The sequence below is a fragment of the Dermacentor albipictus genome, chromosome 6, assembly GCF_038994185.2.
Source record: "Dermacentor albipictus isolate Rhodes 1998 colony chromosome 6, USDA_Dalb.pri_finalv2, whole genome shotgun sequence".
NCBI classification, from domain to species: Eukaryota; Metazoa; Arthropoda; class Arachnida; order Ixodida; family Ixodidae; genus Dermacentor; species Dermacentor albipictus.
The window spans coordinates 140580211-140595540 of record NC_091826.1 but is presented as its reverse complement, the minus strand read 5'-3'; the positions used below and the strand labels follow the sequence as shown (position 1 = coordinate 140595540).

At 48.8% G+C, this 15330-nt stretch overlaps 1 protein-coding gene across 1 annotated transcript in view; it reads right to left on the bottom strand.

The window, feature by feature from the left end:
- The window catches only part of LOC139061384 (ATP-binding cassette sub-family C member 2-like), a 485203-nt gene extending 472366 nt beyond the window's left edge, over nucleotides 1-12837 (bottom strand). The window contains exon 1 of the mRNA XM_070541366.1: nucleotides 12608-12837. The gene's annotated coding sequence lies outside the window, so the exon portion shown is untranslated. The remainder of the gene's footprint in view (nucleotides 1-12607) is intronic.
- Nucleotides 12838-15330: the final 2493 nt, after the last annotated feature.

Sequence of the window (15330 nt, the reverse complement as noted above, 5' to 3'; positions counted from 1 at the left end):
CTTCTCAGTCCATTGTTCAATGATGGGGTATCGATTCAACTGTTGAATAGTCAACATCCTCATCATTGTCAACAACATCAGTAGCCCATTACATGTGCACTGCAGGACGGAGGGCTCTCCAAGCGATCTCCAATCACACCTGTCTTTCTCTAGCTTATTCCCACTTTTGCTTGAAAATTTCCTGCTTTCATCACCCCATCTGAGTCTCTGCCGTCCTCTACAGTACTGCCATTCCCTTGTAGCCCATTCTGTAACTCTAACTGTCCACCGGTTACTACTCTACGCATTACATGGCCTGCCCAACTCCCTTCCCTTCTCCTAATGTACAATAGATTATCAGCTACCCCTCTTTTCTTTGTGATCCACAACACTCTTTTTCTGCCTGGTTAGCCTTCTTTTCCTGGTTTAGCCTAGCATGCATACAGACTCAGCGGAAGAAGCCGACGTCGCGCAATCTTGGACCTACGATAAAAACAGTGGCAGAACTATAGACCTCAACGACCAATGGCTGACATGGGAAAGGAAAGGCAAGAAGGAAATCACGTGCATCAAAGCCCCCGCAGTGACCCAATCCACACAACAGCCAGCCATGCCAGCGCCGCCGCGCAAATCCAGAACGCCACCGTTACCTTTGGACGACATCAAGATTGTCTACCGCCCACAAGCTGGCCTTGCACTCGCCAAATGGTCACTCGTCGCGGTCACTCATGCAATCGGAAGATCCAGCGGAATATTGCAAAAGGAATTCCACGACAACGTGCGAGTACAAATGCAAAAAGAAGAAAACTTCATCATTGCAAATACAGCAAACAAGAACTACGCTCAAAACACAGCGAAGGTCACTAACATACTGCTTGGAGGCCACATTTACAACGTAAAAGCCAATTCGCGTCTGCCCAAAGATGAAAGCAAATGTGTTATCTACGGTATCACTTGCAGTGCGGAACTAATGGATGGAATTCGAGTGCCAGCACGCTATGCAGTCCTCAACGCCCGCATGCTCAGACAGTCCACGGCGGCGGTCATCTATTTTGAGGGCCCGCACGTCCCCTACAACATCATTTATCAGAGCGGCGACTACCGATGCAAGCCCTACCGCAAATCAGTTCAGTATTGCCGAACCTGTGGCAACCTCGGACATCGTCAAGACGTTTGCCCAAAACCAACCCCAAATTTCTGCTACAAATGTGGCAAAACAAACCAACCCCCGAACCATGACTGCCATCCCACGTGCAAGATTTGCGGAGAAGGACACGAAACGGCTGGGAAAGAATGCAAGAAAAAGCTCAAGCCCAACCCACCGCCTTACCAAGTAAGACAGCAATGGCAAAACAGGATCCAAGAGCGAGACAGTCGATAGAGCTTCAGCCGCGATGCGTTCCCTGAACTTGGTGCTGCCAATGGATGCGCCGCCAACTCAAGTGACGCCTCCAGTGGCAACGCAAGAACTAGCAGACACAAGTCAAGATCGCGGTCGCGTTCCCGAAAACGCGTGAATTACGCTGAAGTGGCCAGTGCATGCGCCGCAAACTCAAGTAACGCCTCCAGTAGCACCGCAAGGAATAACAGACCCACGTCAAGATCACGATCAAGATCGCTATCGCGTTCCCAAAAACGCCTCAATTACGCTGAAGTGGCCAGCAGCTCAGGCAGTGCAGGCGTCGTATCGGCAGAAGCGGTGATCGTAAGAGCCCTCGAGAGCAAGCTACAAAATCAGCAAAGTCTCATAGACAGACTATTCCAAAGATGCAAAGAATATGAAAAGGGAAGCAAACAATCATTTACAGCGCTAACCACGGACGCAGTTGATTCCGCTATCGAAGCTAGAGTTCAAAAGCACCTCCAGGCTTTCGAGGATGTCTCCACAAAGAACATCCTTGCCCTGATTGAAAACATCACCAAGCCTATTGTCGAGAAGATTGCGTCCCTTAACACCCAAGTGACCACCCTCGCAAATCAAGTCACCACTCTCACAAGCCAGGTTACCGGCCTAACAGCCCAGGTCAACAATTTCATAGCGCACGCAAAGAACAATTACGTCACCAAGTCCAACCTCCACAGCCTTCTCAACACGACCGAGCAGGGTAGAAAGAAGGCTCGCACGAACAGTCGTAATGCCTCCCGCTCGATCTCACCTAACCATGAAGCTGCCTGCGAAGCTGAAGATCCTCATGATTGCGACAGCTAAAACCACAACAAAGAGCCCGCAAAATACTCTGCGCATCTGGCAATGGAACTGTCGATCCTTCCGTCCCCGGTGTACAAACCTACAGGAACTCGTCAAACTGGACCACCCCGATGTAATTGCCCTACAGGAAACCAATACCCACAACGTCCGACTTCAAGGATACATCGCTCATGCACAAACTCATCGCACAGCCATCCTTACGAAGAAAACTCTCACAACGCAGGAACACGAAATAGAAGACATCCCCATCGAGCACACCCTAGTGGAGATAATACCAGACAGAAAAACGCAGCAAAGTCTCTTTATCGCCAGCATATACAGCCCTCCTCGTGTTCAACTTCCAGAATTCGACCACTTTGTCCGTGAACTGAGGAAACGCACGAAAGGCCATCAAGTTGTTATAATTGGAGATTTCAACGCCCACATACAGTATGGGCTTATCCAAATACCACCAAGAAGGGAGCGCGAGTGCACGACACTGCTCAACACCACAGGCTGTCCCTCTGGAACGACCCATTGCAGGCCACGAGAGTCGGGAACAGCGTCTCCAGGGACACAAACCCGGACCTTACGTTCACAGCGAACGTCCACTGGGCTGTGTGGAGTCGACTCACGGAGACGCTCGGATGCGACCACCACATTATCCAACTTGACATCGCGCATAACCGGAAACCAACCAAGACTGGAGTTGCTCGACTAACACACTGGACGTCCTTCAGAGACAAACTCAGCGGCAACATAACAATCGACGACATCGACCATTGGCTCAAGGGCCTTCTCATCACCGCATAAAACCACACCAAGAGCATCCAGCTAAGAGCCAACACCCCCGCAGTCGACCCACATCTCCTTCATCTCTGGGAGGCCAAAAGAAGCCTCCTGAAGAGGTGGAAGAGACAAAAACTCAATAGAAAACTTAAGCAACGAATCGCCCTTCTCACCATGCAGGCCCAAGATTACGCGGAGCAACTTAGCAGGCAAAATTGGCACACCTTTTGTGACAGCATACAAGGGACACTCAGCACCAAGAAAACCTGGCATCTCCTACGCGCTCTCTTAGCTACCGATCGCACCAAAACGCAACAGAGGCAAGATCTGCGCAGACTGATCCATAATCATGCTGGATCGGAGGATGATCTCCTTCGTGAGCTTCACCAAAAACTTAGCAGCCACAAGCCCACTTCATCAGCGAGCAGAAAAACGTACGGCGGTGCACCAAACCCAGATCTCGATCGACCATTCACCCAGGCAGAGCGCCACGCAGCATTAGCCAAACTCACTAGAAACACCAGTCCCGGCAAGAACATAATAACTAATAAGCTCTTACGCAACCTACCGCAATCTGCCACTAGAGCACTGCTACAGTACTACAACGACTGCTGGGAAAAGGGGGACCTACCAGCAGCCTGGAAGCATTCGGAGGTCACCATGATCCCCAAACCCAACAAACCCCTTCGCATCGAAAACCTACGTCCCATTTCCCTCACATCTTGCGTGGGCAAACTCCTCGAGCACATGGTGCACGACCGGTTAACAACATACCTGGAGGACAACGGACACTTGCCGCACACCATGTTCGGATTCCGACAGCATCTGTCCACGCATGACGTACTCCTGCTCCTCAAAGAAGACTTGCTTAATTACCTCGATCACAGACGCAAATCATCAATCCTGCCAATCGACGTAAAGGGCGCATTCGACAACGTGAGCCACGAAGCCATTCTCCGCAACCTCGAAGATACAGGCTGCGGAGCGCGGATCTATAACTATATCAGCAGCTTTTTGACAAACCGAACAGCAACAGTAGGCGTCTGCAACCTCCGCAGCGATAAATTTCGGCTACCCAACCAAGGAACCCCACAAGGATCAATTATTTCACCCCTCCTTTTCAATATCGCAATGATCAACCTACCGAAACAACTCAACGCCATCCCAAACTTATGCCATGCCCTTTACGCCAATGACGTCACGCTCTGGACCAAAGCGCCTACTACTGGACAACAAGAACGCAATCTACAAGAAGCCGTCGATACTTTCGAAAGATACCTCCGAGACTGCGGTCTCCAGTGCGCACCCGAAAAGTCGGAGCTTCTCGTCCTGAGAGCACGGACACGAGGAAGACCACCTAACTATCGAACCTGATCCTAGCGTCTCGCTCAACGGGACCAAGATCCCTACAGTCGACTCTCTTCGCGTACTCGGACTTCACATCCACAAGGACGGATCAGGGGCGGCCACTCTCCCGCGTCTCAAACGCACACTGTCACAAGTTACGTACCTCGTCAAGAGGATCACAAACCAAAGAAGCGGACTCAAGGAGCACGACACACTAAGCATAATTCAAGCTCTCCTAACTAGCCGTATCACCTACGGAACTCCCTACTTGACGTTCAAGCCGGCAGAAATAAAAAAACTCAATGTTGTCATTCGAAAGGCAATCAAAGTAGCCTTGACGCTCCCACCCATGGCATCAACGGAGAAACTCCTCAAGCTCGGCGTCCACAATACGTGGGAAGAGCTTGTCGAGGCTCATAAGATCAGCCAACTAGAGCGGCTCAAGCTCACACCCACCGGACGTGCAGTTTTGCGCTACCTCAAATACAGTGAAAGCTTCATTGCAGACACATACCAGAAAGCAAGAATCCCACCTGCAGTCCGGGACTGCATCAGCGTTGCAAGTATACCGCGCAATATGCATCCAACTTATCATAAGCAGCGTCGGCAAAGCAGAATCCGCGCACTCAGCAAGAAATACGGGAGCAACCCTGATACGAGGTACACCGATGCTGCCCGGTATATTAAACGAAACGCCTTTGCCCTAAGCATCACGGATCACCAAGGCAAAGAACTTGCAGCTGTCACCATCCGAGCAAGAGCCCCTGAGACTGCAGAGGAAACGGCAATTGCTCTGGCAATAACAACTTGCCCTGAAGTAGCAGTAATACTAACAGGCTCACAAGCAGCAGCTCGCAACTATCAAAAAGGCCGCGTATCAGAAACACCGCTAACAATACTAAGAAATCACATCGCACGCGCCCCGCTCCCCGACACTTACATCAACTGGGTTCCAGGCCATCAGGGCATGGCAGGAAATGAGGCGGCACACGCCGCTGCCCGCGAGCATACCAACCGGGCTTTCCTGCCATCCTACACTAGGCCGGCCACTAACGTTGATGACATCCCCCTAAAGTACTCGGACCTTCTGCAACACCACTGACTCAGCAGAAGAACGTACGCTTTACCAAACAAGAATCTGAGCATAGAGGAAGAATTCATCCTGCGCCGCCTACAGACCAACACCTACGTGCACGGAATAATGATGCACAGACTGTATCCTTCGCAGTACTGGTACATATGCCCCCATTGCGACGTTCGAGACACCCTGCAACACATGGTCCAGGATTGCCCACTGCGTGACACATCCACAGACCCTGCCTCACAAACTCCACAAGATGACTCCAAAGAAAGCCGCGCCATAGAAGCACAAAATGAGCGCCCCAACTCACCGCAGATCCATACGATAACTGAAACGTGGGAGGCCAAGCTTTCCTCCGATCACCTGGACGGCCAACGCAGTCTCGTCGCCTGGGCCAGAGGCAGCCCAAGCCAGAGGGTTCTTGGAATGAGGAATCCTCCCACTTAGGGTGAACCGGGTTCTGACTCGGTTTACCGTTTGGGAAAATAAAAGTTTAGTTCTCTCTCTCTCTCATTGCTTCTGAGCAAATGTATGGGTGGAGTGACCTTAGTCAGACAGAGTTCATCTGCCTTTAGTCCTTTCAACCCAGGCAATGCATGTCTCAATAAACAAACTGAAACTGAAACTGAAACGTTTGCTTTCTGCATATTGAGCTTCAACTTTATTCTTACATTTTCTAGGTTGAGGTCCTCAATCATGTTGCTACACGCGTGTGGTATTTGTTTGCGTGGGCGACATCACTCCAGAATAGAGGAGGAAGAACGAACTGGACTCACGCTGTGAATCTAACTGGTCAGCGCTGCAACTGTTGTTGTAAATATAACCTGTAAATAGTTGCTTGTCTTACTGACTCGTCCTTCGCATAACATTTTGGTGAAGGTGGAACGTTCCCCGTCCTCGCCACGGAGCTCCGAAGCAGCCGCATCATCGTCTTCTCAGCCATGGCTTCCGACGGGCCGACTCCATCGCTACCTACACCTGCGGCGTCACCCACCACGTACGTTACGGTTCTTAGTCTTCGTGATCTTTGGACATTCTCCGCCCAAAATGGCGTTGTCGTCGATGACTGGCTCAGCATGTAGGAGCGTGTTAGCGAAAGCGACCACTGGGACCTTAGCATCATGCTTGCCAATGTTATCTTTTATCTGGACGGGACACCGCGTGTCTGGTTCCACACCCAGGAGGTTGAGCTCTCCAGCTGGGATATATCAAAAAGAGGCTTCGCAACCTATAGGGCAACTCGTCAGGTCGCCAACAGGCTACGCGAAAAGAACTGGCCACCTGTGTGCAGTCATCGACCGAATCGTATGTCTCCTACATACGGGAAGTGCTCGCGCTTTGCCGGAAAGTCGACGAGCACATGGCCGAGGTTGACAAGGTGGACCATATCCTAAAAAGCATCTCCGACAATGCCTTCAATTTGCTCGTCTATAACGACGTCTTTACCGCCGACGCCATCGTCAAAGAATGCCGCAGCGTCGTCCCACAGTTTTCCCGGCTCCTAAACAGCCCTGCCACGTCCTCTTGCTCCGTTCTTACCGCCAAACGACCATTTCAAGAGAACGTCATACGTATCGTTTGCCGTGAGATTGAAGCGGCGAGTGCGGTCCCCCATCTTCCACGACCACTTGACGGTATCATTGAGCAAGCAGCTCCCACTATTTCCGTCATTCAAGCAGTTGTGCGGCAAGAAATTGTAAACATTGGCATCCCTACTGCTTGCTCTGTGTCCCGACATGATTCGGCACCCTTTCTCATGTCTACAACCTGTAGTGACCAGTATTTCGCTCCCAGACCACAAAATCCTGCTGAATGGCGAACACCAGACGACAAACCAATCTGCTTCCGCTGCCACCTCGTTATACATGTACCCCGCCACTGCCGCATCACCTGGATGCCGCCGTACTGGAGCTCATTCCGTGCTCCTCGCCCATATGTCGACGCTCGCCGTTATTCACCTCGCCGCCTGTGCCCTACTTCTGATGCCCCTGACAGCCCCTCCTACGTGCGATTGCCGTCGCGTCAACTCCGTCGCTCCCCGTCATCCCAACCTCGCCGCTTTTCCTCGCCAAACCGATGGGCGGAAAACTACGCCATGCAGCTCTTCGAGGTAGTGCTGCATCACGTTCGTCCCGTCCAAATCCTCCGTTGACGCTCCTCATCAACACGAACTTAATTGAAGTAGACGTCGATGGTGTTCCGTTGACGGAATTAATTGATACCGGAGCACAAGTGTTCATGTTCAGCGCTAATCTATGTCGTTGCCTTAAAAAAGTTCTTACGCCTGCCATCAATAGAGCCGTACGCATCGCCAATGGCGCCACTGTTGCCGTCAGAGGTATGTGCACTGCTCGCATAGGAATTCCTGGCTGCCAAGTTCCAGTCATTCTAGTTCCAGTTCCAAGTTACAGTTGCCCTCATGACCTAATATTCGGGCTCGACTTTCTGACGACGCATTCTGCCCTCATCGACTGTTCCACTGGTACGCTGTGCCTCGAGCTTCCTCTTCGTTCGAACGTTCTCCCCGAACAGCCGAACACCCTCTTCACTACAGCGTTTGTTCACTTACCTCCAAAAGCCCTAACCTTCCTCGAATTGCTCTCAACGGCTACCGTGCCTGATGGCGACTATGTCACCGCACCTATTCGTGATGTCCTCCTGGCGCGCGACATCTCTATGCCACAGTTCGTCGTAACCGATGCTGCTAATCAGATGTGTCTCCCCATTATCAATTTTGGCTTGACGAAGCAAGTGCTACCTGAAGGCATAGCGGTGGCCATGCTTCGGTCAGTGAAAAACCGTCACGTCCCTGCTTTCACAGCCGACGCGTTTCCAGGTCCTCCTGATTACCCGTAGGATGCCTTGAGCATCAACGGCCCTTTACATCCCATGTTCGCTCCGGACCTCGCACCTGACCAAGCAGCCATCCTATATCGCGTTTTGCTTTCCTACCGCGATAACTTTGACACTGCCAATCTACCACTTGGTCAGACGTCCCTTGTTAAGCATCGGATCAACACTGGTGATGATGTTACCACTCACCGCCGACCGTATCGCGTGTCCACAGCAGAGCGGCAAGTTATCAGCAGAAAGGAAACAAGATTCGCGCCAGAGGCATTGTTGAGCCGTCGTCGAGTCCTTGGGTGTCGCCGGTCGTGCTCGTCAAAAGAAATATGGCACGTGGCGTTTCTGCGTTGATTACCACCACCTAAACCGAACAACTAAAAAGGATGTTTACCCTTTATCGCAAATTGACGACGCTCTTGATTCTCTTCACGGTGTCAAATACTTTTCGCCCATCGACCTTCGATCTTGTTATTGGCAGATTTCCGTCGATGAGCAACACCAAGAAAATACCGCTTTTGTCACTCCAGATGGCCTCTACCAATTCAAGGTTATGTCATTCGGTTTATGCAATGTCCCCGCCACGTTCGAATGACTGATGGACTCTCTGTTTCAAGATTTCCAAAAGTCAACTTGCTTTTGTTGCCTTGACGCCGCCCTTGTATTTCCTCCTACATTTGAGACGCACCTTCAGCGTGTCGCCGCTATTCTTGACGCCTTCCGCAAGGCTGGGCTCCAATTAAACTCATCGAAGTGCCACTTCGGGCGCCAACAGATTACAGTGCTAGGCCATATCGTCGACGTTTCCGGAGTACAACCCCACCCGAAGAAGGTTCGAGCAGTAACTGCTCTTCCTGTACCTCAGTCTGTCAAATACCTCCGGAATTTAGTGGGGCTCTGTTTTTATTTCTGACGGTTCGTGAAAGATTTCGCAGCAATCACTCGACCACTCCTTGAAGTCCTGAATAAAGACGTACTTTTTACGTGGGGTTCCCCTCAGGCTGCCGCATTTTCACGCCTTATCACGATTCTCCCCAATCCACCGGTCTTGGCCCACTTTGAACCATCCGTACCTACACAGGTCCGAACTAATGCCAGTGGTTATGGAATCGGCCCCGTCTTATCACAACGCCAACAAGGACATGACCGCGTTATAACCTGTGCTAGCCGGCTCCTGACAATTGTAGAACGCACTTATTGGATTACCGAGCGCGAATGCCTCGCTCTCGTCTGGGCTGTTTCAAAGTTCTGCCGATATTTATATGGCCAGACCTTTTCAGTAATCACAGACTATCATGCGCTCTGTTGGCTTCCGTCTGTCAAGGATCCTGCTGGCCGGCTCGGTCGTTGGGCCCTCCAACTACAAGAATGTTCTTAAACAATGACTTACAAGTCGGGACACCAACACCAGGACGCAGATTGCCTCTCTTGCTACCCAGTAGAAGACGCAACCTCTACGTCTGATACTGACACCGGCGCCTGTTTTTTCTCCGTTTTTCCACTGCTCCATGTCGCCGACGAGCAGCGCCGTAGCCCGTCCTTGCGTATCATCATTGACCGCCTGGAATCGCCACTTCCCGACAGTTTCCTTGGCTTATTCACACTTCGAGATGGCATACTCCACTGCCACAAAGTTCACCCCGACGGCCCTGTATTACTACTTGTGATCCCTAAGCACCTTCGCTCGGCTGTTCTCCATGAACGTCACAACCTCCCCACTGCAGGTCACCAGGGTGTGTCACGTACCTACGACCGGATCCACCGACGCTTCCTTTGGCCAGGTCTTGCTCGCTCCGTTCGAAGATACGTAGCTGCGTGTGAGAATTACCAGCGACGCAAGACACCAGCGACGCTCTCTGCTGCGTACCTTCAACCACTCGACATTCCCGCGGAACAATTCTTTCGGGCTGGTTCGGACTTACTTGGCCTTTTTCCTCTTTCTACCTATGGGAACAGGTGGATTGCTGTGGCCACGAATTACGCCACGCACTACGCCATCACCCGAGCGCTTCCTACAAGCTGCGCCACCAATGTCGCCGATTTTCTTCTACGTGATGTAATTTTAATACATGGAGCTCCGCGACAACTTCTCACAGGACATGGCCGGACATTCCTATCAAAAGTTACCGCGGACATCCTTCACTCCTTTGCCACAAGGCACAATCTATCCATGTCATACCATCCGCAAACAAATGACCTCAGGGAGCGTCTCAATCGCATTCTCATAGACATGCTGTCTTCAGACCGCACTGATATGTTTCTATTTATTCCAAGTGCAGCCGAACAGGACTATGTCGTCTGCAAACCAAAGGTTCTTGAGATATTCACACTTGATGCTCACTGCTGAGCTTTCCCCTTTCACCTGCCGTGGTTGCTCAGTGGCTATGGTGTTGGGCTGCTGAGCACGAGGTCGCGGGATCGTATCCCGGCCACGGCGGCCGCATTTCGATGGGGGCGAAATGCGAAAACACCCGTGTGCTTAGATTTAGGTGCACGTTAAAGAACCCCAGGTGGTCAAAATTTCCGGAGTCCTCCACTACGGCGTGCCTCATAATCAGAAAGTGGTTTTGGCACGTAAAACCCCAAATATTATTATATTATTTCCCCTTTCAATAGCTTGAATAGTTATTCGAAGCATGCAGTGAATGGCAGTGAAAGATTGTGTAACCTGACCTTTACCCTTTTCTTTATTGGTATCTTTCTACCTTTCTTCTTGAGAACCAAGGTAGCTTGGAAGCTTTGTAGATATTTCCGATGTTAACAACGTATGTCTTCTGTACTCCTTGATTGCGTAATGTCTTTATGACTGTTCGGATCTCTATTCAATCAAATGCCTTTTCATAATCTATGAAAGCCATATAAAGAGGTTGATTGGGTTCCGCAAATTTGGTAATTACCTGATTGATGACATATGGACGGGATTCATTGTAGAACATACCTTCCTGAAGCCAGCCTGTTCTCTTGGTTGGTTGAAGTGATGTGTATGCCCTGATTCTGTTGTAATTTATCTTAGTGAATATATTAATTTATAATGAAAGCAAGCTAAACGGCATATGATTCGGGAATTCTTTAATGTTTGCCTTCTTATGTATTAGGGTAATTTGGCAATATTTCAGCTCTATCGTACGCTTGAAGCCATGAAGCATTGCTTATAAAGGGCCGCAACATTTTCAGGCATCATGTCTACTCCATCTTTGGTTAAATTTTGTGTTTCCACGTTCTCCAGCCTCCTTTCCCCAGGACATGCCATCTAACTAACTTCATCGCTAATTATAGAAGGATCATTTCAAACCTGTTTGTCACCACTTTCAATGAATTGTTGAATATTACTTTCTAAATCCGGCCTACTTTGTCGCTTCTATGAAAATTAGGGTTGTACAGATTTCATTTCCTCTGACATGCGTGAATGCAGTGTACGATATTACAATAATTTTAAAAAGCGCATTATTCCTCTGTCCCTTCAAATTATCCTAATTTCGGCCTTATTTCTACTCTGCGGCATCCTTGCTACTAATGAGCATTGCATTTTAGGAGTGGCAAGATTTATGAGTACAATAACCCGTCATCACATCCATTGTTATTTTGTCCAGTTCCTTCACATTATTTCTGAGCACACCTTGCAAAGTTTTATTCCTACTCACGTAATGTCACATGTATAACGCATTTGTTTGTGTCACACACTATTATAACTGGCTGGCCTGTGGTCATCGCCACTTCTGCGGAACGTGAGGACGACTAAGTGAACCAAGTGGCCGTGACCAGAAAGATGCGCTCTAAGCAACGGTGTCGCCTTGAAGCTCTGGGCATCCTTTAGATTAAATTTAGTAGTTATTACGGTAGTATACCGTGAAATTCCTGGGGAATGTGCGGGGTAGCACAAGCGTAGCAGGCTCAATGCCATCTTGTCACTGCGCGAGGACTGCACTGAGGCCATTGTTGCTTTCAATGCTCAACAGTTCAGTGTCGGCATCTTCATCAAAGCTTCCTAGAAAAGGTGGAGTGCGCAGGCGCCGCTGAAGTTCGGAGAAGTCAGTTAGCTCGGAAGCAACAAATATGGAACCGAATCATGGTGTTTTGAATAATCTCGAAGTAACGCATGAACAGTTGCCTCTATATTCAGCAAAAGGTTGCGGCCTATACGCATCTCATTTCGTGCATGTATACGACGGTTGAAAGTTTACATTTTCGTTTACTGGCGAAAGTGATACTTTGGCGCACGTCTAATGAAGGCTCTGCCTTCCTTTACAGCCTTGCCGAAAACAAGTAATAATCCAACCGCGGTTTGCTGTGCTCACCGCTATACTGTGTCCCTCATAGATACAGAAACACGTCAATGCAGCCAAACATACGTGATGTACACAAGAGAAAATGTTACGTACTGGTTGCTCAAATTCCAGTGGCGATGCTATCGCAGACCAGGAGAGCTGCCCACCACTTCGTTTACTTCCACGAGGATGTCTTAGGTTCGAATACTTCCACAGCACGCACAATGGCATCCACTCCGAAAAAAGTGCACGCCGGCTATTGCGCTTACTTTCACTATCACATGTCGGAAATTATGGATTTTCTGCGTTGCACGGAATGTTGAAAGCGCGCTGAGTGAGGGTGGCTATCCTGCTGGGCTTTGAACGCTACGTACGCAGCCTGTTTGTTCGAATATGTTCCACAGCTGTGCGGCAAGGACGTTGTTTCACTCACTTTATTGTTTTGGTTTTTTTTTTCGATAAGCATGGCGCGTGGAAGACTATACGCGCCGGATGTGTCACATGCACACCGGTGCGCGAGCATGGAAATGTGCACGTAGCGCAGGTGAAACGCCTCATCGTATCTGACAATTGTCGCTTTCGTGGAAGGTTTGCTCGTGTTTCTACAACGCCTCCGGCGGAGTGCCGTACATTTTTCAGTTATAAAAAAGCCTGCTCCAAAGCTGTTTGCAGCGTTTTATAAGCCCTCAAGGTCCCTATAATGAAACACATTCAGACGTCATATAATGGATAAATATGTTCCTTTTAATAGACTACATGAAGAAATACCTGCGGCTAGAACGTGGGTTAGGCACGCCTTGGCCTATTATGAATTCAGCAATTATTTGTACATACTGCGAATTTGATATGGATTCAAAACATGAACGAGAAAGTAGGTGGCAGTATGTCCTAAATACAAACCGAAAACGAATATCTCAGAAAATTAGCGATAGTGCGTTATTGAACTTTTTGAGAGATCTCGTAGCAGCTGTAATCAATGCATAGCAGATATTTTACGAATCACTTTAATGTTTGACGTGAAACATCTTTCTTTCGGTCAGCATGGCGGTCACTTGCTAAAACCACACGTTATGTTGCATGTATGTGTCGAAACATAACGAAAACGTATAATAATAATATCGTCTATTTCTTTGCAACCGTACAGCCCATGCGCGTAACTTTAGTATCGCTGTGTTGAGAAAAGAAGCCATTACTCGATCACGCATGTGTCGCGTGCACAGATGGTGTCGCCATTGCTCCCCGCATGTCGCAATCACGGGTAAATTGAAGTATCACTCGTGGTACTGAGAGAGGCATGTACGTCGGCAGTACGTTTGCAGATCCGAGCAGGAGTGGTCACGTTTGAGAAAGCTCACTGTACCATAGCAGGCTTAATCCGAAAAACAGCGCACTGTTGGCTGCTGCCGCAGCGTTATGTATGAAATTCTCCACTCATGTGGTCGTTGCCACATCTGCGAAACTTGCCGGTGTGTCAATGACCACCACAGAGGACATATCAGCTTCATGAAGAGCCGTGTTGGCAGCCACCTGGCAGATCATTGCTCCCGGTGTGGCTGTCTAGCCTTCTTTATTCAGTGCACGGAATACAGATCCTACCATAATACAGAATAACCATTCCGTTCGAGAAGTGGTAAGCGTCATAAAAGTGTTGAAGACAAGTGGACTTGGCTCCTTCAATGCGACATATGCTTTCGTCGTCACAGTATATATACTGTGGCGATGAAAGCATTTGTCTCCTTGAAGAAGACAAGTGCATTTGTCGAAGCGTTGGCCACAGTATATATACTACGGCGAGGAAAGCATACGTCGCCTTGAAGAATGCAAGTGCACATGTCGAAACATTGGCTCCTGCTTTCACCTTGTTCTCGTTTTGCTCAACGTCTTGAACTTGCATGTCCCGCCTTCGTCGTGTTTTCCATAAAAGTGCTGAAAGTATATTTATTTATTTGTGATACCTTCAAGGTACATAACTGCTCATTGCAGACAGGAGGGGCGAGAATACATTTCAAGAGTAAAAAAAAATACAGGATTACATCTAGGATTTCACAGTGTAGCAACAAAAGGGATATGAAAAACCTAGTAATGCATTCATACCAACCAAAACAGAGAGTTACATATTATGAAAATACAGAACCAGTAAACTTTAGCACGCAATGTTCACGAAAAGGTACGTAATTATGCCATTTCGCACCATAAATCATTTTATGTTGATTAGTGCATTCTTCAAAAGAGTGGAGTCACTGATGCTTACTAATGATGTAGGTAGATTACTCCAGTCGACTGAAGTCCTAGGAAGGAATGATTGCGAGCACGCGACGGTGTTATGACGCGGTACGTTACCTTTATGCATGTGATCACTACGAGCCGAATAATAAGGCGCAGGTTTGATCCAAAGAGGGCGAAGAGATGCGTTGTGGTGGTAAATTTTATCAAAAAGGAAAATCTGTGATTCTTTTTCGCGAAGAGATAATAATGGGATTTGAAGAGTACTCTTCATCAATGTAACACCAGCAGTGCGATGGTAGTTAGCTAAGATGAAACAAACAGGGCGATCTTGCACTGATTGAATTTCGTTGATTCACGTGATCGGATGAGGATCTCAAACGGATGAGGCATATTCTAATTTTGGGCGGACGTATGTTGTGTACCACACCGGCCTTTTAATAAAACAGGGGCGAGCGAAAAATTCCTCTTCAAGTATCCTAAAAAGTGGTTAACTTTGGATATTACCTATTGTATATACTGCTTCCAAGAAAGATCGCTAGTTATATGAATGCCAAGATAACGGTAGCATGTAACAGATTGAAGGCGGCAGCCTTTGAGGGCGTAGGTAGGGC